Genomic DNA, 25,763 nt, shown 5'->3' on the forward strand with positions numbered 1-25,763 from the left:
TGTGCCATGGGCTCTTCTGGCATTCTGGTGCAATCTATTGACCCCTGCTCAGAATCATGTTTTTAAACACATAAAATTAAGGTAACATAGGATTCCCAAGGAAACCATGATATTTAAATATGGTTAGCAAATTATTTTTAAAAAACAACGGATGGTATGGCAGGATATATGCTTCTTTATTATTGCATTCATTAATAAGACTAAGGAGCAAATCTAGTAACTGCCATAACTTCAAAGTAATAAAAACATGAATAATAATACAAACATCTGTAATACAACATGAAAATATATGGGCTTTCTCTTGGGGCCAAAGTCATAGGTGCTGCTGAAGTCATAGGTGATTTGTTGCCTACATTTACAATGGAAGGAATTCTAATTTGTAGCTAGACATTAATGAAAATTAAGATGCAGTTTCCTTCTGCTCAAGTTCATGGACTCCCTTAATTGCATTCAGGGACCCGCTGTGCCCTAAGTTTAGAATCTCTGTTCTAGATGGAGGCACGTGAGTAAATAAGCAATTCAGCTTCAGAGAGCCTCCTTTTTTGCTCTTTATGAAGCCACGTAGCTCTACAATCTACCTCTGCTGTGTAATTCAATTTTTACTCACTGCTAGTCAAGAAAATCTTTAGAAAGTCAAACTGAAACCTATTTCTCTTGAGCCTACTTTGTTTTATTGTCCCCTGAGTGCACTGCCCTTGGGTCTTCAATTTTCCACTTGAGATAAAAATTAACAACTATTAACTGACTTAGTTCTGTGTTGTTGTTTTTTTAAGACTTCAGGGTGGGGAACAACCTTATACATTAAACAAGTAAAAATGTGTTCAATGTGCCAAAAAAAAAAAAAAAAAGCGATCAACAAAAAGAAGAAAACAAATGCCATACACAGTTCTACCCTCTGGACATAAATTCTATTAATATTTTGAGTTAGCCTTTGAGACTTATAAAAATGTGTATATACAGGAAAATATTCAGACACCTATTTTTTAAATAAAAATGAGATCGTATTGTACATACTCTCTTGTAATCTATTTCTCACACTTAATACATAAGAGTCATCTCTAATGTCAAAAACACTCTACATCATCATTTTCAGTGCCAACATGGCTGAATTCATTACACGATTGTTACATAATTTAACGCAATCCCTCTCTTAGAATTTTAAGCTGTTTCAATTTTTTTCATACTTAAAATAATACTTAATGGGAAGCAAGTATTTCATTTGCTAACCATCTACTAATTGGATGATTCTTTCTTTCCTCAAACAAAGAATAGGACATAGCTCCAGTCTTAGGATTGTTGGGAAGATTAAATGGGATAAAGCAGGTAAATTGCATGGAGCAGGGTCACGAACACAGTAAATATGCAGTAGGCATTAGCTGTAACCTAATTTTTTTTTATTATTCCATACAATAAATTTCTAAGTGTAGAATTTCTAGGTCAAAAGATCCACCCAAATTTGAAATGTGCTGCTAAATTGTGATCCAGAAAGATCGTTTCCCAGCACCAGTAACTATAAGAGTCTATTTCTCTTAGCATTGTTCCTCTTTAAATCTTTTCTGTTATGCTGTATCTTTGGCATTACCACTAGGAAGGTTGAATACTTCGTGTGCATTTATTGGCTATTCGAATTTCTTTTTAAATTTATTTCCCCCCCCATTTGTCTTTTGGCGTATGTTACAAATGTTTTTCCAGCTTTTATAATTTTCCTTTTAGTTTTATTTATAGTATCTTTTGTATAGAGAAGATTTAGTAGTAATTTATTGTAGTCAGTCCTATCTCCTCCCTCCCCATCTCTTTGGTGAGTTCATTCTTCGGAATCACATTTGGAAAGACCAACTCTGTCCTCAGTTTATAATATATTAACTATGTTTTCTTTAAGTACTTTCAGCTCATCTGGTACTTATTTTAATAAGATAATGTAAAGGAAAGAATTAACTTAGAAAAATATAACAGTTATCCAGTTGTATCAAGGCAATTACTGAATATTGGATACTTTTCAACAAAGAGATGGTTTAAGAATTTGTGCTAATCCAGTTTAAAGTACATTTCAAAGAAACATATTTGATTATGTTTTATTCACTTACATTTTATTTGATTTCTTAGTTCACAGTGGTATGGAGGAGTAATTACATTAAACAGGATAACATTAATTAATCTTTCCTCCAAATCTAGTTGATAATTTCCACCAAACCCTAAATGTATTCATTTTCCTTCTCTTCTCTCCTAATCACCTTTACATCTCTAGCTCTGTCCTAAGCTTCCACTGACTTGATCAAGAATACTAAAGAAAGAGCAACATAAAAGCTAAAACAGCAAAGCTCGCTTGGCCATTCTCACTAATAGGGTTGATTTTTTTCCCTAATACCTCAAAATATAGCCCTCTGTGAACTTTTGTAAAGACGATTAACTCCTCAAGAACAGAGCTGTGCCACTGAGTTATTTCACATGATGTATATATTTTATAATTTTGGGATAAGGAAAGCATGATCCCTCCCACCCCATGCCCCATCTCCACCAAGTGTTTGATAGGAGAGATTTTACTTTTTGTCCCTGCCACCTGGGGCAATATTCTGGTGAATTCAACCAGAATTATTTCACACTTGCTATGTATTGTGTACCACCTCATTTGAGATCCTTCTTGAGGAAGATTTACCCAGACGGTAGTTCCTGTTGTCCCAAATGGAGTCAGACTGCTCTTGGGTGGGAGCACGATGGAATGAATGATAGCAAGGCTGGAACAAAGCTGTCAAAGAAACCAAGAGTATCTCAAAAAGAAACTTTATTGACCAAGAAGACATCGAAGATGTCAGAAGGTCATAGCGGGAGAAGGCATAGATTCCTACCTTCCCAACAGAAATCTACTCTTCTCACCATCCCAGTATTGAAGTGAGGGGCTAAAGTAATGTCCTGCTGCCCCAAGGTCTTTTGAAAGGCACCTTGGGGGCTCTCTGTCTGCTCCTATTGCGTGGATTCCTCTTCTCTACATGTAATGTGTCCATGGTCTTTCATCTCAATAGTTCACTCCACTGACAAACAACAGGGCCATTTCAACTGAGTTACTACCATTACAGAGAGAGCCGAGCTCTTTAGAATTCTGTCTATTTATTAGTCATCTATCTGCTCATAAAATCTAAGCCATGTATCACAGAGGCAAACTTCCAGTGGAGGAGTGGAGGGCTACTGAGAGGAGCCAACTGTTCCTTCTTCCCTCTGTCCACACATCTCTGATTTGTGTAGGACATCCCTCACAGCCCTGCCTCCAACTGGCTTTCCTGTAAATAAGATGAAGAACAAGAGTAATTCCATGCCCCCCCCCAATAAAAATAAGTTGGTTCCTATTTCTAAGCTATAACTGAACTCAGTGCCCAGAATGCACCCAAAGTCTCCAGATCCCACCTTCTACCTTCAACAATTGACCGTCTCTCCCTCTGCCCTAACCTTCACCGGAGGGCACCACGTTCAGAGAGAAAGGAGCCCTCCAACTCTGAACGTGTTTATTAGTATGTTCAACCAGGGACAGAAGGACACCTACAAACCAGTAGATAAATCTAAAACATAGGAGGAGAAATCGACAGCCAGAGAATCAGTGATATACTCTAATATCCCCAACCCGCTTTCTCCTAACTTACCCTTCTCTACAGAATGCATTCTGATTGGAAGTCAGGTGGGGCTAAAGGAAAGTTTAAAACTGCATTTGTCAAAACGAAGAAAATGTCCACTGTGCATATCCAAAACTGGAGAGGGACAAGTGGGGACGAAGGGAGCAGCTTAGCCTTTCCTTGTCTACCACCAACTGCTTCTCTAAAATACAATTACAGCCCAGATCATCTCTGGTGTGCAACCTTCATGGGGTTACTTCTTGGTTTCCTCCCCTTGGTCTCCTCCCCTTGGTACAGAGAGATCTCTGCTCAGTTATCTGAACTGGAATGGATGTCACCCTTCTGGAAAATGCAGAATTGCTTTTATTTCCTCAGCTCTCTTCCCTTCTGAGGATTCCCTTGTTCTCCCTTTTGCCCAGGTTCTACTTTCAAATGTCCAGCTGCGCCCCCACCTCTTCCAGGAAGCCTTCTTTAGCATGTTGAAATCCTGAAATCCCAGAGCCCCATTACCTCGACCCCATTATCCTGCCACCACACCAGAAGAGACCCCATAACTCCCCACCCCAAGCTTCTTGCCCTCTGTCTTGCTATTTGAAGAGTATATGTGGTTCCTTGACCTAGTAAAGTTTGCAAAATCCCGAGACCAAACTTATACTCTCTTTTTCCCCATGAGACCTCAACACCAGGGTAGACCAGAAATAAAATGATGTACCACAAAGTCCAACAGGAGCCAACACTAACCAAGATCCCAGGACCAGTGAACTATTAAATTTTTCTAAGTCTTAGTTCCCTCGTGTTAAAAGATGAGTAATTATGGTCCCTACCACATGAGATCTATTTTTAAGATAAAACATATAGATATACACAAAATGCAGTGCCTGGTCTATTCTTTTCCTCCTCCTTCTAATCAGTACTCCCCACCAGATCCTTTCCCACTTTTACTGAAAGCCCAGTCTCTACTGACACTACTTTCCTTTGTTTTTGTCATCTAAGGCCATGACTTAACACTTGCCCTAGATGGTAAGAAGCCTACGATGGGCATGGCCCACATCCAGTTCTCCTGGCGCTTCCTCCATGCTCCCTGCCTTGTGAATGGTGTGGACTGGCATGAATGAGCAAATGAATGAATGATTACCAATGACTTTCTTTTGAAAACTGGTACCTGCTTTAATATATGTTTGGCTCACAACTGGCCCTTGTTTTGTCTCCTACATCTGTGGTCTCCCTGTCCAGAGGACAGGGATTGTCAGAGTAATTGATTTTGCACCACAGAGCATGCAAAAAAAGGCCTAATTGATGATGACATTTCAGTAGCCAACAACTCTTAAAGTCAGGAAGGATTTTATTTTTAGCATCATCTTTATGTTTAATGAAACATTCAATCCTCCTCCTTCAGAGTTTTATTTTCTCATTTCTCCAAACTGCATTTTTAGTTTCTACATGTGGCTTGTCTCATGGTGACAGTTTCAGGCATTTTCCCAAATGCTAATGATACAAAGGATGAATGATAACATGGGTAAACTGCTGTGGAGCCATGCTTTTGAAAAGATAAAAAGAACAAGAAAAGGGACTTCTCTAGCTTCTGTTCAATTTCAATGACACATTTCTTATTAGCTGCTTTTGTTTTTACTCTGTGGGTATTTAAATTTTAGCAAACTGAATAGTTTCTCCCAGAGAACTACCAATTGAGCATTTTTCAGCAATGGCAAATAGCATTTTTCTCTTATGAAGCAGATTACAGTATTGCTCCAGAATAACTGAAAACAGCCTTGACTTGTTGATTTGGTTCCCAAAGTGGCTTTTACTTGCAGGGGACGTGGAAAAGCAAGAGTGTTTGGAGTGGGCGCCATTCTTAGTCCTAGATTACATTTCCAGCATCCGTATGGGCCCCCCTGCCCTCCTTCGATTGTAGCCCTATCAGAGTATGTTTTCTGAGATGCCTATCTGATCACGTCACTCCCCTCCCAACACACTGTAATGGTTCTCCTCCACCTTCAGTGTGAAAGTCGAACATCTATCTCTATGGGCTCAGTTACAATGTGCACTATATGTTCCAGCCAGACTAAATTAATTTCCATTATTGTTCTCCAGGTATTCTGTGCTCTTCCTGGCCTTCAGAACTTATATATGTGCTCCCACTGTCTAGAACCTATTACAGGCTGTTAAAAAGAAAACCACAGTCCCCAGATGGTGTCACATAAGCCAAGTCCACAAACCAAGACTTAGTATCTAATCTAGCTACAGTTTCAATCCCCAGGAATGTAACTAACCAGCCAACATAGCATTTCCTGGTCAATACTAGGAAATTTACTAATAGACCCCTTCCACTCCCATCAGGAGGGCCACCTTGCCTAAACAATGTACTTCTCGCTAATAGATTCTTTTCTTCGTTTTTTTTTTTTTTTTTTTTTAATGCCCCCTTGCTCACTGCCATTGCCCTTTAATAACCTTTCTTTTGTTTAGCTACGCGAAGCTCCTGCTACTTGCTAGATGGGGTGCTGCCTGATTTATGCATTTTTTAATAAAGCCAATTCGATCTTCAAATTTACTCAGTTGAATTTTGTGTTTTTAACAAGAGTCTGTATGTGCCTTCCCAACCCTTACCCAGCTCACCCCAAATTCTCTTAATGCCTGTTCATTGTTCCTAACTTGATTTGATGTCACTTCTTCCATGCAGTCTTCTCTCCCCGCTGCTAGGCTAGCAGCACTCCTCTGTGATTCTGCGGTGCCGTGGACCTCCGGCACCATAACCCTGTGTTGTCATTACTTTTTTTTTTGGTCATTCTCTATTTGATATTCCTCAGAAGACTGTTCAGGGGAAACAGATGTCTTATTCAGAACTCTGTTCTGCAGGGTCTAGCATAACTAATGGCTCACATATTTGTTGAATGATGCTGTGGTGGTGGTATATTAGGACAAAAAGTAAGATTTGAGAAATATTTGGATCCTAGGCTCAATGTGCTGACGGTAGACATTTAACATATACCCAATTGTGCTTGATGACTTCATGACGTGTTTCCTCAGCAAGAACATAACAAGAGCCTCCTACAGGCACCTGTATGCAATAGGCCATCAATACATACTGTTTGTTATGTGAAACTTACTTCTCTACAAATTGTTAATTTCTCTCAGTGGTCCACCAATGATTCATAGAGCTTGAGCACCTAGTTCCTAGGCATTTTTGCAACTAAGAATAAACATGTTGAAAAATAAATTTATTTTTTTTCCTTTTTTATTATTTATTATTTTTTATTTTATTATGCTATGTTAGTCACCATACAGTACATCATTAGTTTTTGATGTAGTGTTCCATGATTCATTGTTTGCATATAACACCCAGTGCTCCATGCGATACATGCCCTCCTTAATACCCATCACCAGGCTAACCCATCCCCCCACCCCCCTCCCCTCCTGAACCCTCAGGTTGTTTCCTATAGTCCATAGTCTCTCATGGTTCATGTCCCCCTCTGACTTCCCCCCTTCATTTTTCCCTTCCTTCTCCTAATGTCCTCCACGCTATTCCTTATGTTCCACATATAAGTGAAACCATATGATAATTGTCTTTCTCAGCTTGACTTATTTCATTTGGCAAAATCCCCTCCAGTTCCATCTATGTTGATGCAAATGGTGGGTATTCACCTTTCTGATGGTTGAGTAATATTCCATTGTATATATGGATCACATCTTCTTTATTCATTCGTCTGTTGAAGGGCATCTCGGCTCCTTCCACTGTTTGGCTATTGTGGACATTGCTGCTATGAACATTGGGGTGCATATGCCCCTTCTTTTCACTACATCTGTATCTTTGGGGTAAATACCTAGTAGCTCAATTCCTCAGTCATAGGATAGCTCTATTTTTAACTTTTTGAGGAACCTCCATACTGTTTTCCAAAGTGGCTTTTGGGACTTCATCAAGATAAAAAGCTTCTGCACAGCAAAGGAAACAGTCAACAAAACAAAGAGGAAACCCACGGAATGGGAGAAGATATTTGCAAATGACACTACAGATAAAGGGCTGGTGTCCAAGATCTCTAAAGAACTTCTCAAATTCAACACCCAAAAAACAAATAATCAAGTCAAAAAATGGGCAGAAGACACGAATAGACACTTCTCCAAAGAAGACATAGGAATGGCTAACAGACACACGAAAAAGTGTTCAACATCATTAGCCATCAGGGAAATTCAAATCAAAACCACACTGAGATACCACCTTATACCAGTTAGAATGGCAAAAATTAACAAGGCAGGAAACAACAAATGTTGGAGAGGATGTGGAAAAAGGGGAACCCTCCTACACTGTTGGTGGGATACAAGTTGAAAAATAAATTTAAATTGTAAAGGAAAATCTTCTTGATCATGAGGACTGTGAACATTAGGAGAATTTGTAGAGAGAAGGGATCAGACATTGCCTTAGGCTAACACATTTTTAGCCATGGGTCCTGTAGGCAAATAAAGTACCAATCTGTCCTTGGCTACCATGATGAATCACTACCTTGGAACAAGTAAAGGCCATCACTATGGTGACAAGTGGTCACTTAAGTTAAAGTTGTAATCATGTGCAGGACAATATTCCACATTAACTTAAGGACTTATCCAGTAGGTTCCAATGTAGTCTTAACACTTGTAGGATTCAGCTTTGGTATTCAAGATTTTTCAAGCAGCAGCTGGACCAGAAGGAGCTATTAAGGGTGAAGTCAGATCACAGCAATTATCCACTTAATGTGGCATTTATCTGAAACACTAACTCTGTGCAAGGTCATTTAGACTAACCACCATTTATTTCTTGAACATTTTCCTGAAACTAGCAATAATCATAAAGATAATAATTTATTGCAAACATAATCAATTCGAGAAAGACAATTAGCATGAACAATTATTATAGGGAAATATTAGCTGTCCATAAAACATATGCCTAAATCTTGCTCCCTTTAGAAGAGATTAGTTACATATGGTTTATATGGTATGCCTCTTGCAGATGTTGATACTTAAAAAAAAAATATGAACTAGCATTATTAATCTTTTTGTGAAGAACAAAAGAATTGAGAACTTCATTATCATAGATGATTGAGGTTTTAGATGATAATGGCATTTTATTTCAAAAGTTCATCAAACAGAGGATTTTAATTGTGAGGCTTGACTAATCATGACCACTTTGACTCTGCTTAATTATGTATCAAGATGGAAGTTTTTAATGAGTCTTCTTGAAATTAAGGGTACATTCTGCCATTGTGCATTTGATACAGAAAAAAATGCTCCAAATTTCAATAATTGAAAATGTCAAAAATGTACTTCTAAGCATACTTGTTCTAAAAATACATTCTAAGAATTTAGATTAGAAGTAGATGAGCTGAGAAACAGGATTTTTAGAGTGGTTTTCAGCCTTTGAGAGCCAACAGTCATAGGGCCAACTTAAATAATTAGCTAACAAAAGAAATCAACAAATGCTTTGTGCAAGGAATGACTTCCTAACTCAAAGCAGATAGGTTAAGGAGCATGCCAAAGGATTCCAAATGCCACCTACTAGTCAGAACCACTAGAAAAACATTCTGTGGCAAGTTTTTCTATTGCTCGAGCTCTCCATGACAGATGACTTGGAAGAGCAAGTTCATCCTCATTTAGAAACATCGAACAGGTGGCATTCACGGCTCCATGACTGATATGTAACATCTGTGATGGGAGCATACAAATATTCCTGAATGGAAGCTTCTCCTGGGTTTGTGTAACCTTCACAGCTGAAGCTAGATGAGGAAGACATTGATTTTCCTTCAAATTGATGATCTTTCTTTTGATACTGATCTTCGCTTTGGTTCAGATATAAACATGATTAGTTGGAAAACTGATCAGCTTTCTTGTATAGGCTGAATTTCTAAAATGGGACTCAAGAAGTAAGGCCATCTCTCTTTTACCTATGAATGACAAGCTCAAAAAGAGGACAAAGGAGTAGAGAGCCTGAGGCCATCTAAATCTTCTCTAGGGTTCCACAAGCTCCCTGAGTACAATCAGCATCTTCATGGTGGGATATAATCCCTGATCAACCATATCCAGAACCAACCATTACCAACTGAGACATCCGAAGAAATTTAGGGCATCTTTAGGAGCCAGCTAGATCAGGGACATATTGCTGGAGAACACTTCTATTTTCCCATGAAACTTTTACTGGAAGTTCCCTAAACTGACAACTTTTCTGGAACCTTCGTTTCCACAACTACAGGCAGAGAGCAATTTGGTGTCACACAATAGACTACTTCCTTTAAATAGCAGAGTACCCTCTGAAGCAGAACAGAGAACGGAATATACAAAGTTTCCAGGTTGATGAAAGAGGCTCTGTTCGCTAAGACTTGAAGGAAATCCACCCAAGGGCTGAAACAGGAGAGCACCAACTGATTCCACAAGAGGGAAGAAAACACATGGAGGTTCAAACAAGCCTTGCCTGAGCTATGTCTGGCAAGGGGGTGATCAAGGATCTGTTCAAAACCGTCTGAAGAAGTTTCACAGCCTCTTGCTCCATTCTATTATTAACCATAGCTGCCAGAGGGGACAGTGGTAACTAGGATTTGGATGAAGACCGATCAATAATTTTATTACGAAAAGGTGATAAGCTTGAATTGGACAAATAAAGTGGACACTGATTCAAGACTTCCAATAGCCTCTACGGTGGTTTTGCACAAAGACATGCACCCAGCACCAGTGAATCCAACTTTGGGAAGCTGAGCAAACATGTGATGTCACTGGTCAGAAAATATGATGTGCAGTACACTTGGAAGATGGGCTCAGGGCTGAGATCACAATGAAAATCAAAGAAAATAGACATATACTTGCTCGTCCGTGCAGTTACCTACTCTTAGTGGGAAGGACAGACAGGCCCATAGCTCTAAAGCCAACAGTTCAGTTTTGACTCAAGAATGTCATAGTTTATATTGATTCTGTGGTCTGGTTGGTCCCTATAAATCACATTACTCACTCACCCATGCACAAATATACATTTCCCCAGCCAGACTGGAGAAATCTGTGTGCTCACTCTTCTTCCTTTCCAGCCCCACCCCCACCTACCCGCCACTCGCACAGAGGTTGGTCTCGGCAGGATCACTCTGGGCTCTCTGTTTCTCCCATTTCTGTTCCCCACCTCTGGCAGATGATTACTACCTCTGGATCTTTGGGTGAACTCCCTGTGGCTTCTTGGCCTTGTCTTCTGGTCCCTTTCTCACCTTGTCTCCAGCTTCTGACTTGCCTTAAAATTTCTGCTCTAGCTCTGACCCCACAGTGCTTATCTGTCCTAATTGTAGTCTACTCAGACTGATCATGGCTGAGTTGACATTCCTTTAATACCCAACTCGGACAAAGAACATAGTCCTAGCCCTGGCATGCATGAAGTAGATACACAATTAGTATTTGCTAAAATACTGCTAAATGAATTGGGTAACTGTATATTGCCAATGGTCCTTTCTGACCTGCTGGTTGATCTTACAGGCTTCCGGATTTATCTCATTTATTGAGCCTCAATTAGGGCTTTGTTAATCAATCTATCTTAAAAACATATTAGCTGCATGGTTAAGCCTCTGATGAGGACAATTTATCCACTGGTGAATGAGATATGATTGAATTAACTAAAGATGGTTGGACTAAATTAACTGAACAAAAAAGGAGAGCCTTAATCACTTGGGATTCGTTTGTCATCCCCTGAACAATTCACTGCATCTTCTAGACCACGACCTTATTAGAGCCACCAATGTGATTGAACACCAAATAGCTACTATTTGTTGAAACAGGTAATATGCTCCATGTGCCTTAACAGAGAAACCTCAGAGTTGAAAGATAAGCCTTATTTTGCCCACTTTCCAGATGAGAAGTTAAGGCAAAGACACAAAGTGACTTGTCCAACATAATTAGGTTGGTAGATGCTGGGGCCTGAATTTAAACTCAGGTCCAGACAATTCCAAAGACCATATTCTCTCCATATTTCTGCCAGGCTTCCTTACTGTGGTCAGGCATGGGTGAGGACCCAGGTTTCCTCATCTCAAAACTCAAAGCCCTAGGTCTCAAGGAATCCAGAGCCACATTTGGAGCACATGGACACATGGGCAGAAAGAGGCCGAAAGATAGTCATAAGGTATGGGGTGGTCCACTGTGGGGGAGAAACCCAAGGATGGTCATTGCCTGCCCTCAGGTCTCATTTGGTTTTCCTCTTTCTATTCTTCTAGCCGAAGCCCTGGGATCCCTCAGGACAGCTGCCTGAAGCCACATCGTTCCCTGATGGCTGCTTTCCACATACCAATGCCTTCGTTTGGCTCTCTGCATCCTGCTGCCCAGGCTCAGGTGTGCCTGAGATTCACTTCACCCCTCTGAATCCCTTGCCTTCCTGCAAGCCTCTCATAGCCTCAAATAACAGCTGTAGAATGACACAGATCAGCCCTCCGTCTGGACTTCCTGCACCGCTGGAGTCAGCATGGTTCTTAAAGTTCCAGATCTCAAACCTGGTCATTTTTCTTTCTGTTCAAGTGCTACATCATGGGAGCCATTCTGGATTCCTCCATCATTAGTCTGGGAAACTTGCAATAATCCTAATGCCACCAGCGCCCCTGTGCTGTGGATCTTCCAGTCAACATGAAAATTTGATTACCATGGAGGGAACCAGGTAGGGGGAGCAGTAAGAGAAAGTTCAAAAGAGTCAACCAGTTCCTTGCCCTCAGGGGTGGAAGGGAAGACCCCATAAAGCAGTTCAAGAAGGACACAGGCAGAACAGAATGAAATGTTAGAATTGTTGGAAGTGATTGGAGAATGATAATAATAATTGTTTCTTGAATATTTGCTATGTGCCAATTGGATTAATTCCAATTCTCAGAGTAACCCATTTTACAGATGAGAAAACTAAGTCTTAGAGATGAATAAGCCTCAGGAATAGAGTTTATATGTGGCAAAGCTATTTTTCAAACCTGGGTCCACTAGGACCACGTCCGCATTGGTCCCACGGCACCATGCTACAAAAAAGAAGGGTGAAAAAAGCTGGGCCTGCACATCTAGGTGGACTTCTATAGGGGAGGTAAAGGGCAGTGTGAAGCTGGAATATGCAGCTTTCCCCAGGAGGAGAGAGGCAGGGGCTGCAGTGGGGGATCAGACCAGCCTTCACCCTTCTCCTTTTGCACGGAACACACAGGGACACACAAGCCTGAATCCTCTGCCACGCACAATGCCTGGCTACACAGAACTCAAGCTGAGGCACAGAAAAAATGAACAGCCTTAGACCCAAAGGCAGAGCAATGAGTAAAATTCAGCTCTAATTTCCATCCCCTGGAACCCAGACCTAATCAAACGCCCACAACAGTTTTAAAGAGAATGTTAGTTACAACCCAGAGCTAATTAAAACTTTCCATAAAATGACTCTTTAAAATTTAAGTGGCCTTGAATGCTAACAGCCCAGGCTTGTCTCTAACTGCAGAATTATTATTAACACATTAGCACAGCCGTGCCAGCCATTGAACTTGCCTAGCAATTTTGAAATAATGATGTTTTGAGTGTTTCCAGCTGAAATGATGTGTCCCTTTCAATTCTGACACAGCAGGTCATCAACTTCTTCCCTCTACTACTTCCCCAGGGTTGATGTCTTCCTTCTTCTGAGGCCAACATAGGCTTTCTTAGTTTCTTGCAGCTCTGCATGCATCTTTTCATAGCTTTTACGTTTATCTCTGCCAGGATGCCCACCTCTTTGAGTGGATGTTTTATGTTTATCTTCCTTTGAAAGCAGAGACTGTGTTCACATGGGGTACAGTGTAATGTATAATGACAGTATGGACATTAGAAATGAATGGAGCTCACTCCAGTCCTAGTGACATCCCTTGCTGGCTCGGGGAGTTTAGAACAAACTATTATGACATTATTGCTACTAACCATTATAACTGCTAACATTTGTTGAGCACTTACTATATGCCAAGCTCAATTTACACACATTATCTAAATCCACCCCCATCAACCCTTATTTTTATGCGTTCTGTTTAAGAAATAGCTATAAAATACTCATTGTTGTACCTTATGTACATTACATCCTCGTGACAATCTCAATGAGGTAGGTACTATTTTTATCCCCATTTTACAACTGAGTGAACTCAGATTAAGTAGAGATTCTATAACCAGGATCATACAGCTGAAAAGTAGAGTCTTACCAGGATTCAAACGCATCAAGTCAGGCTCCAGAATCCATGCGCTTAACCTCTACACCACCAGTTCTCTAACTCCATAATGCTTCAGAATCCCCTGGAAGGCTCATTAAACACAAATTGCTAAACCCACTCTCTGCAGTTCTAGTTCTGAGAATGCGTTTCTAAGAAGTTCCCAGATGACACACATGTTGCTGGTACAAGGCTACACTAGATTGTTACCGATTTTCCTATTGTCTTCCCCGTTTTATAGATGAGAAGACTGGGTCTCAGGCTACTTGAATTACCCAAGATAATACTACAGTATGGAGCTAAGCTAACAATCTCAAAGAATGTTGATCTGATATACGTGGAACACCCAAATCTCAGCTTCCCTGTGTGTATAATGGGGATCTTAATATTACCTCACTACACACTTGTTAACACTAGCTGAAATAATGAACAGTTAAGTCTGTGGTATACAGTAGGTACTCACTGAGTGTTTGCTTTCGCTGTATCATGCAGAACCTTGTCTACAGGGTGTGCCAAATGAATGTGAGTTGAATGGCGTTGAATCTATCCAATCACTCCCACACGGACTTTTGTTGGTGATACTGTCTGAATGCTCCTTGTTTCTCCAAACCTTAGTGACAGCCTTCCCTCGTGTGTCCAAATGTCAAACATCTGAACAGCTCTCTCTCTCTCTGGAGTCCAAGTTCCCAGGGCTGCCATATGCCTTAACTCCTGGAGGACACTATTTAAATTCTATTCCTCCCTTGAAGCTAGCTGTATGGCAACCCTGCTGGTTGGTCCCCGGCTCTTTGAGGTCTAGAGTGAGAATAAAGCTAGTTTCCTCATTACTCCCAGTTTTAGGCCTGCCTCCTGACGTAGTTCTACACCAGAGAAGTTAAACTTGTACATTATTTCATTTAAGAGTTTAATTTCCCATTGCCCCAGCTTTGACAATTTTGCATGACCAAAATATTTATATCTTCCTCCCCATCCCTCTACAAAACCAAAAAAAAAAAAAAAAAAAAATAAGGCTGCTTTCAAAATTGAACCAAAGAGTTCATGTCAAGTGGAAAACAAACAAACAAACAAAAAAAACCCACAAAACACAAAAAATAGAATAAAACCTGGAAGGCCTTTAGACAGCAATCTCACTTCTAGGAATTTACCATGAAGATTTATTCCCAACAACATCAAAATCAACACCTAAGTGAGCAAGATAATTCACTGAGGCATTATTTATTACAGCAAAATACTTGAAAATAAACTAAATGCCTATCTTAGAATTCTGAATATGCATTATGTATGCATACACACAGCGAAATAATAGGCATCTGTAAAAATAGATGAAGAAGATACCTACGACCTGGTGTAGAGTGATTGTCAGGATATGTGTCGTTAAGTGAAAAGAAGCAAAGTGCAAAAGATTATTTTTACCTTTTATGTAAAAAAAAGCATGGAATAAGAAAATGTGTGCATGTATTATTTTTGCAAAAAGACATATGAGAAGGATAAATAAACCAGAAGTTAATGAAATTAGTTACCTAATTAATAGCCCAGAGGTGATGGGTAAGAATAGGGTGCAGGATCTAGGGCAGGAATTGACACAGCTCTGACTGTATCTTTTTATATACTTTTGGCTTTGATTCTATGTTAATATTTTACATGTTCAAACATGTCAAAATAAATTGGCAAAGATGGGGGAAAAGATTAAATATAAACACAGACAACTGATCTTAATATCAAATAGATATAAACATCACACAAAAGAAAAAAAAGGATTTGTTCAAGTAACTTTTGAATACATTGCTCTAGATACCCTCATTGAGATTTATTCTAAAGGCAAAAAGAACAGCTAAGAAATCTTAAACTTTGTTTGGGAGATTTGTTGTTGGTATTGGTATTGGTGTAGCAACTCTGAAATTCCTATTATGTGTATTATAGATTTGGGTAAATGAGTAACTGTATTGATGCTGGGAACCAGAGTTCTCCCTGTACCTATTCACACAGTATTGGCCCTCATTATGGGAGAAGAGAAATACAAATACAGGAGGTAGGACAAAGAGGAAGAATTCTGTGGTGTTGGACTGATAAGGACATTAGTACGAACTCATAATTCAAAAATATGTTTTAGCTTTGTCCACAGAAAAGAGCTAGGAGCAATGACACTCCAGCAGCCATGAGCACACGGAGTGCCCAGGTGTCGATTTCTGAATACTGTTTCCCACTAAAAGGAACCTGGGCTCTTTGAGAAAGGGCTGACACTAGGTCTTCTACACAGAAAGGAGAAAGCAAGCGCAGAACATCTTGTTGTGATCGGAAATAAGAATGTGTTCAAAGACTAAAAGAAACATGCCAAAAGGATTCCACAACCAGATTTCAGGGGTACTCACTGGCCAAACTAGAGTACATTTGAGTATAACAATGAAAAATCAGGGGGGCGCCTGGGTGGCTCAGTCGTTAAGCATCTGCCTTTGGCTCAGGTCATGATCCCAGGGTCCTGGGATCGAGCCCCACATTGGGCTCTCTGCTCTGCGGGAAGCCTGCTTCTCCCTCTCCCACTCCCCCTGCTTGTGTTTCCTCTCTCGCTGTGTCTCCCTCTGTCAAATAAATAAATAAAATCTTTAAAAAAAAAAGAAAAATTACAAGAATGGATTATGATAATTTAATAAAAAGAGGTCCATGAGCCCATGCTGATAACGTCTGTAGCTGTAGGTGCCAGAGCGGCTTCAAAAATTCTCTAATGTAAAGTATGGACACACACACACACACACACATGTACACGTACACACACATACACGTACACATACACACACATACACGTACACACACACACATACACACATACCACAAATACACACATACACATACACACATACACACATGTACACACACGTACACACACATATATACACACAAATACACACACATATACATACATACACACATATACACACACACACATATACACACATAAATATACACACACATACACACATACATATGTGTGTATGTATACATATATATGTGTACACTATATATACATACATACATATATTGTATATACACTATATATGTGTGTATATACATATGTGTGTGTGTGTGTATTTACTTGTATTAAAATATATATATGGGGAGGGCAGGCTGGGAAGATGGCCGAGCAGGAGGACCGTAAGCTCACCTCAGCCCACACATACAACCAGATAACATTCACATCAGCATAAACAACTCAGAAAACGACCTGAAGGCTGGCAGAACAAAATCCATACCTAAAGGTACTGAAGAGGCCACATGGCAAAGAAGGTTGGAAGGGCAGAGATGTAGTTTGGGAGTGTAACAGGGATGAGATCCTGGCTGTGTGCATTCAGGAGGGAGCTGGTGGCAAGGAGCAAGGCTAGAAACAGATTATTACACCTGGAAGCCTGCACAGGGAAGACAAATCCCTATAACATTTGGCTTTGGAAGCAAGAGGGGCCAAATTTTGTGAGTCCTTACAACTAGCAGGACTTAAAGCCTGCAATTTTAAAAAATCAGTGGGCGTGGCTCTGGGAGAGCCTGGAAGGTGTTATGAAGGTGAGTCCTTGCCAGTAAGGAGAAAGCATGACAAACAAAAGCCCACAGAGATACAGCATGGAAGCAGCAGTTTGAAAATCATCTGGGGCATATGGAGGGAGAATTATTTATTCATCTCAGAGTGTGTCCCAGAGATGCAGGGTCACAGGGACAGCCCTCCAGGAACAAAGGAGCTGGCAGCCACCATTTCCCTCTCCCACCCTCCAGCATAAACTCACAGCCACCTGCAGGAACCAGTGTAGTGCCAACACTCACTACCTAACTGGCTTACACCAAGCTCTGCCCCACTGTGCTTCAGAGGCTCTGCCCTTCCCAGTCATATTTGCCTCAGTTCCTACGCTGTAGGCCCCTTCCCCCCAGAAGATCTGAGCAAACCCTACCAACACCACCTATGCATTTGGCAGGGCCTCAATTCCTGTGGCAGCCCCAACAGGTCTCATTTTGTAAGCAGACCAGTGCGCACCTTGTTAAAACATGCCCCACCCAGCAGGGGACAAGGCACTGCCCACAAGAGGTAAAGAGAGCCTCTGCAGATAACTGGACTGAAGGAAAAAGCAGCCAGGACTCAACAGCAGGGCACACGCAACACATATAAGAGATATTCCTTGAAGTGCCAGGCCCTGGGGAATAGGGGACATTGCACTGCAGGTCATTATAGGCCTCTTCTACACGAGTCCATCCTTCAAGAGCAGGAGAAAGAGAGGGCTTCCCTAACACACAAAAACAGATACAGAGAGGTAGACAAAATGAGGAGACAGAGGAGTATGTCTCAAATGAAGGAACAGGACAAAACCACAGCAAGAGACCTAAATGAAATGGAGATACATAATATGCCTGATAGAGAATTGAAAGTAATTATCATAAAGATACTCACTGGACTTGAGAAAAGAGTGGAGGACATCACTGAGACCCTTATCAAAGAGATAAAAAAGAATGAATCAAAGATGAAGCACACAAGAAATGAAATTAAAAATACACTTGATGGAATAAATAGCAGCCTAGAGGAAGCAGAGAAACTAATTAATGACCTGGAAGACAGAGTAATGGAAAGCAATCAAGCGGATAAAGTGAGAGAAAAAATATGCAAATTAGAAGAGTCTTAGGGGCCTCAGTGACTGCATCAGGTGTAATAACATTTGCATTCTAGGGATCCCAGAAGAAGAAAAGAGAGAAAAAGAGGCTGAAATTTATTTGAAAAAAAAAAAAAAAGCTGAAAACTTCCCTAATATGGAGAAGGAAACAGAGATCCAGATCCAGGAGGCACAGAGATCCCCAACAAATCAACCAAAGGAGGTTCACACCAAGACATATAGTAATTAAAATGGCAAAAGTAGTGATAAAGGAAAGATTTTTAAAGTAGCAAGAGAAAAAAAGAGTTAAATACAAGGGAAACCCCATAAGGTTATCAGTGGATTTTTTAGCAGAAACTTCCCAGGCAAGAAGAGATTGGCATGATATATTCAAAGTACTGAAAGGGAAAAATCTGCAGCCAAGAATACTTTATCCAACAAGGCTATCACTCACAGTAGAAGGAGAGATAAAGAGTTTCTTAGACAAAAAAATAAAAAAAAAATAAAGGAATTCATGACTACTAAAGCAGTCCTACAAGAAATATTAAAGGGTATTCTTCGGGTGAAAAAGAAAGACCATAGTGAGAATATGAAAAGTAGGAATCACAAAAGCAGTAAAAATAAGTATATCTGTAAAAATCAGTCAAGGGATTCACAAATAAAAGGATGTAAAATATGACACCATAAATCTAAAACATGATGGGGAGAGGAGTAAAGAATGGGTTCACACTTAAGCAACCATCAACTTAATATAGAGCACTATATGCAGAAGATGTTACATACAAGCCTTATGATAACTACAAATCAAAACCCAAAAATAGATATGCAAAGAATAAAAAAAAAAGGAATCCAATTATATCAGTAAAGAAAGCCAATAAACCATGAAAAAGAGCAAGAAAAGAAAGGATCAGAGAAAAACTACAAAAACAACCACAAAACAAGTAACAGAATGGAAATAAATACATATCTATATGTACTTTGAATGTGAATAGACTAAATGCTCCAATCAAGACATAGGGTGACAGAGTGGATAATAAAATAAGACCCATCTATATGCTGCCTACAAGAGACTCATTTTAGACCTAAAGACACTTGCAGATTGGAGGTGAGGGGATGGATGTCAAAAGAAAGCCAGGATAGCAATACTTACGTTGGACAAAATAAGCTTTAAAACAAAGACTGTAACAAGAGACAAAGAAGACTATTATATAATCATAAAGGGGACAATTCAACAAGAAGTTTTAACAATTGTAAATATTTATGTCCCCAACATGGGGCCACCCAAATACATAAAACAGTTAATAACAAACATAAAGAAATTAATCGATAGTAATACAGTAATAGTAGGGTGACTTTAACACTCCACTTACATTAATGGACAGATCATCCAAACAGAAAATCAACAAGGAAACAGTGATTTTGAGTAACACAATGGATGCGATGGATTTAACAAATATATTCAGAACATTCCATCCTAAAACAGCAGAATACACATTCTTTTCAAGTACACATGTAACATTCTCCAGAATGGATCACATATTAGGACACAAAACAAGTCAACAAATTCAAAACAATCCAAGTCATACCATGGATCTTTTCTTATTACAACGGTATGAAACTAGAAATCAACTATGAGAAAAAAATCTGGAAAGAGTACAAATACATGGAGGTTAAATAACATGCTACTAAACAATGAATGGGTCAACCAAGAAATCAAAGAAGGAATAAAAATTACATGGGAACAAACAAAAATGAAAATACAACAGTCCAAATTCTTTGGGATACAACAAAAGCAGTTCTAAGACGCAAGTTTATGGCAATACAGACCTATCTCAAGAAGCAAGAAAAATCTCAAATAAACAACATAACCTTACATTTAAAGGAGCTAGAAAAAGAAGAGCAAACAAAGCCCCAAACCAGCAGAAGGAAAGAAATAATAAAGATTACAGCAGAAATAGATGATATAGAAACTAAAAAAAAATAAACAAACAAACAATAGAAGACATCAATAAAACCAGGAGTTAGTTCTTTGAAAAGATCAACAAAATTGAAAACCACTAGCCAGATTCATCAAAGAGAGAGAGAACTCAAAAAAACCAAAATCACTAATAAAAAAAATTACAACCAGCACCACAGAAATAAAAACAATTGTAAGAGAGTATTATGAAAAATTATGTGCCAACAAATTGGACACCTAGAAGAAATGTATAAATTCCTAGAAACAAGTAACCTACCACAACTAAAGCAGGAAGAAATAGAAAAAAAATTTTTTTTTAAAGATTTTATTTATTTATTTGACAGAGAGAGACACAGAGAGAGAGGGAACACAAGCAGGGGGAGTGGGAGAGGGAGAAGCAGACCTCCCACGGAGCAGGAAGCCCAATGCGGGGCTCGATCCGAGGACCCCGGGATCATGACCTGAGCCGAAGGCAGACGCGTAACGACTGAGCCACCCAGGCGCCCCAAGAAATAGAAAAATTTGAACAGACTGATTACCAGCAATGAAATTAAATTAGTAATCAAAAAACTCCCCCCCGCCAAAAAAAGTCCAGGACCAGATGGCTTCACAGGCAGATTTCCACAAACATTTAAAGAGGGGCTAATATCTATTCTTCTCAAACTATTCCAAAAAATAGAAGAGGTAGGAAAACTTTCAGATTCATTCTAGGAGACCAGCATTACCCTGATACCAAAACCAAATAAAGATACCACAAAAAGAGAAAACTATGGGCCAATATCTCTGATGAATATAGATGCAAAAATCCTCAACAAAATACTAGCAAACTGAATTCAATAATACATTAAAAAAATCATTCACCACAATCAAGTGAGATTTATTCCTGGGATGCAAGGTCATTCAATATTTGCAAATCAATCAATGAGATACATCACATCAAAAATAAAAAGGATAAGAACCATATGATTTGAAAAAAGCATTTGACAAAGTACAACATTCATTCACGATAAAAACCCTCAACAAAGTAGGTTTAGAGGGAACATACCTCAACATAATAAAGACCATCTATGAAAAATCCACAGTGGACATCATACTCAATGGGAAAAACATGAGAGCTTTTCCTCTAAAGCCAGGAACAAGACAAGGATACTCACTCTCACCACTTCTAATACTATGAAGTCTTAGCCACAGCAATCAGACAACAAAAAGAAATAAAGGCATCCAGATTGTTACAGAAGAAGTAAAACTTTCACCGTGCAGATGACACGATGCTATATGCAGAAAACCCTAAAGATGTCACCAAAAAACCACTAGAACGGATAAATGAATTCAGTAAAGTCACAGGATGCAAAATCAATGTACAGAAATCTGTTGTATTTCTGTAGACTAAAAATGAAACAGCAGAAAGAGAAATTAAGAAAACAATCCCATTTACAACTGCACCAAAGATAATAAAATACCTGGGAATAAACTTAACCAAGAGAGGTGCAAGACCTGTACTCTGAAAACTATAAAACACTGGTGAAAAAAAATGAAGATGACACAAAGAAATAGAAAGACATTCCATAGTTCAAGGATTGGAAGAACAAATATTGTTAAAATGTCTATACTTCCCAAAGGAATATCCAGATTTAATGCAATCCCTATCAAATTAGCAACAACATTTTTCACAGGGCTAGAACAAGCAATCTTAAAATTTATATGGAACCACAAAAGACCCCGAATAGCCAAAGCAATCTGGAAAAGAAAAACAAAACCAGGGAAATCATAATTCCAGACTTCAAGTTATATTACAAAGCTATAATAATCAAAACAGTATGGTACTGGCACAAAAATAGACATATGGATAGATAGAACAGAATAGAAAACCCAGAAATAAACCCACAATTATATGATCAATTAATCTTTGACAAAGGAAGAAAGAATATGCATTGGGAAAAAGACAGTCTCAACAAATGATGTTGGGAAAACTGGTCAGCTACATGCAAAAGAATGAAACTGGGCCACTTTCTTACACCATACACAAAAGTAAACTCAGGTGGATTAAAGACCTAAATGTGAGACCTGAAGCCATAAAAACTCTAGAAGAGAGCACAGGCAGTAATGTCTCTGACATTGGCCATAGCAACATTTTTTTTTTAGATATGTGTCCTGAGGCAAGGGAAACAAAAACAAAAATAAAGTATCAGGACTACATCAAAATAAAAAGCTACTGCACAGTGAAGGAAACAATCAAGAAAACTAAGAGGCAGCCTACAGAATGAGAGTAGATATTTGCAAGTGATATATCCAATAAAGGGTTAGTATCCAAAATACATAAAGAACTGATACCTCTCAACACCCCAAAAAACAAACAACCCAATTAAGAAATAGGCAAAAGACATTAACAGACATTTCTCCAAAGAAGACATCAGATGGCCAACAGACACATGGAAAGATGCTCAGTCTCACTCATCATCAGGGAAATGCAAATCAAAACTACAATGAAGTATCACCTCACACCTGTCAGAATGGCTAAAATAAAAAACACAAGAAACAACAAGTATTGGTGAGGATGTGGAGAAAAAGGAACCCTCTTGCACTGTTGGTGGGAACGCAAACTGGTACAGCCACTGTGGAAGATAGTATGGAGGTTACTCAAAAAGTTAAAAATAGAGCTACCCTATGATATGTAATTGCACTACTGGATATTTACCCCCCAAAATACAAAAAGACTAATTCAAAGGGATACATGCACCCCTATATTTTGTGCAGTATTATTTACAATAGCCAAATTATGGAAGCAGCCCAAATGTCCATTGGTAGATGAGTGGGTAAAGAAGATGTGATGTATACAATGGAATATTATTCAGCCATAAAGAAGAATGAAATCTTGCCATTTACAACAATATGGATGGAAATAGAGAGTATAATAGCGAGATAAATCAAGTCAGAGAAAGACCAATACCATATGCTATCTCTCATATGTGTAATTTAAGAAATAAAACAAATGAGCAATGAAAAGAGAGAAAGAGAGAGATATCAAGAAATAGACTCTTGACTGTAGAGAACAAACTGATGGTTACCAGAGGTGAGGTGGGTAGGGGAATGGGTGAAATAGGTGATGGGGATAAAGAGTACACTTACCATGATGAGCACTGAGCAATGTAAAGAATCATTGAATCACTCTATTGTATACCTACAACTAATATAACACTATATGTTAACTATACTGGAATGAAAATAAAAAACTTAACAAAATATTTCTATCTATCTATCTATCTATCTATCTATCTTTTAAATACAAAGTTCTATTTTACAGAAGAATGCCAAGTAACAAATACAGAAGAAATGATAGAAAAATCACTGCCATTCTGCAGCCCAAGAGTAAAAACTGATTTAGGCAGGAAACATCAAAGATGCTAATACTATTGAGGGAAAGAATGTTAGGAACTGAAGATTCACATCTCAAAGTGCCTCCCCACCAATTACTTATTAATTACAAATGTGAAAAGATTTCTTTATCAAAGAAAACACTGGTATATACCACCTTAAAGAAGGTGATTTAATATCACCAATGGAGGGAAAAACTGACATCCTGTGTCCCCTGAAGTAATTCCTTAAAAGGACACAACATAACTAATATAATATTCCTGCCTGAGATGCTTAACCTTAACTGAATAATCAGAAAACAATCACACAAACCCAAACTTAGGGACATTCTGAAAAGAAAAACATCCTGGACTCTTAAAAAATGTTAATATCATTTAAAAAAAAAAACCCTCTAAAACCTTTGGACAGCTTTTCTAGATTGAAGGAAACTAAAGACAGATGCCAACTAGATGAAAGTCGCTGTCTGTGATTGAATAATGGATCAAAACATTACAGTAAATGACTTTTGTGGGACAAGTGGGGAGATTTGAAATGAACTGAATATTAGATAATCATATTAAATCTAAATTAAATTTTCTGAGTGCAGTTATTGTATTATAGTTATTCAGGAGAATTCCTATTTTCAGGTGATATATACAGAAGCAATAAGATGTCTGCAGTTAACACTCAAATGGTTCAGAAAAAAAGCACCTGTTTATATATAAAGATAAAAAAAATGATAAAAACATTAACAAGAAATAAAGAAAATTATTTTGGCTCAATAAAAGAAAAAACAATGCTTGCAAATGACAACAGTTTGTTTTCCAGCTCCGTGCCATCTGCTAGAGCATATACTAGGACACAGATATCATGAGCAGTCCACTCTCTCCCTCAATGCCACATCTGAGGAAAGCCTAAGAAATCTGCCTTCTCTGATGTTCAGTGGCCTCCAATTGGGTGAAGAGATATCTAAACATTTATCTCTATGGCTGAACATCAACATTTTATGCTATATGCTCATAGCCTATTTCATTCAATAGGAGAAAAGTAGGACACAGCTGAAAATCCTTTCTGAGACTAACAATCAAAATTAAGAATCTGCATCCCCCTTGTGACTCACTTCCTTGTCTTGTTCTCCCAAGGTCCTCCGGTTTCAGTGCCAACATGTAAATACCTTGGAAGTCATCACTCCCATCCTTACAACAACAGCAAAAGCTGAACAAACTGAAAATCAATGACTTTTCTTGGACTCGTCAGAGAACTAAGGTTGCAAGGCAAATCATCCTCAAATACAGGGAATTACAGCCAGGATTCTGCAGGAATCCAGGGCATTCTACTTCCCTAGCATTGAAACCTCTGGAGCCCTAAAATGGTAGGACTATTTCAATGGTAATTTTGATGATGAGGCTGAATGTGGGCTAATTTGAGAATAAGAAGACCCTGGGGGCTGCATTCTTGGGTGGGGGCTATAGTTTTGTGGCTTTTAACTTCAGGTACCCACAAAGTTCTCATCATGAAGAGCCAAAAAAAAAAAAAAAAAAATCAACTCATGGTTCTTTTAGGATGGGGCAAGTAAACACTTTGAAATGTACTTGGAGCACTCTCTATAACAACAGCCTACTCTCCAGTGAAAAAGACTTTATCAGCAACTTATCTCACTGAGGCAGAAGGTAGAAGGGGGATTACCCAACTCCAGCCCCTGTTTGCCTTTCTGATTCACTTAAAGATGTGGGGGGTGGAGCTAAGAAACACTTATGAGGGTCACAGCCCAGGGACACAGGCCCAATAAGACTGAGAGCTAATTATAAGATTATAGAACATTTTCTCTCCCCTACTCCTTACCACCACAGCAACAGTGCTCCAGTTGTAACGCATGATTCTAAGTAATTCTTAGGAAAACCCAAAGACAATGGAGGGTGGGGTGGGGGGAGGCAAAGATACTAGAGTAATTTGAAGCCCCTGGCACCCATCGCTACACTGTGTATTAAACATATTCCAATTCTAGCCAGCTTAATATAAAGCCTCATATTAAAGGCCTATTTATCTCAGTTTTTATTACCCAATATATCATGTTCAG

This window comes from Halichoerus grypus, chromosome 2 (assembly GCF_964656455.1).
Source record: "Halichoerus grypus chromosome 2, mHalGry1.hap1.1, whole genome shotgun sequence".
NCBI lineage: Eukaryota > Metazoa > Chordata > Mammalia > Carnivora > Phocidae > Halichoerus > Halichoerus grypus.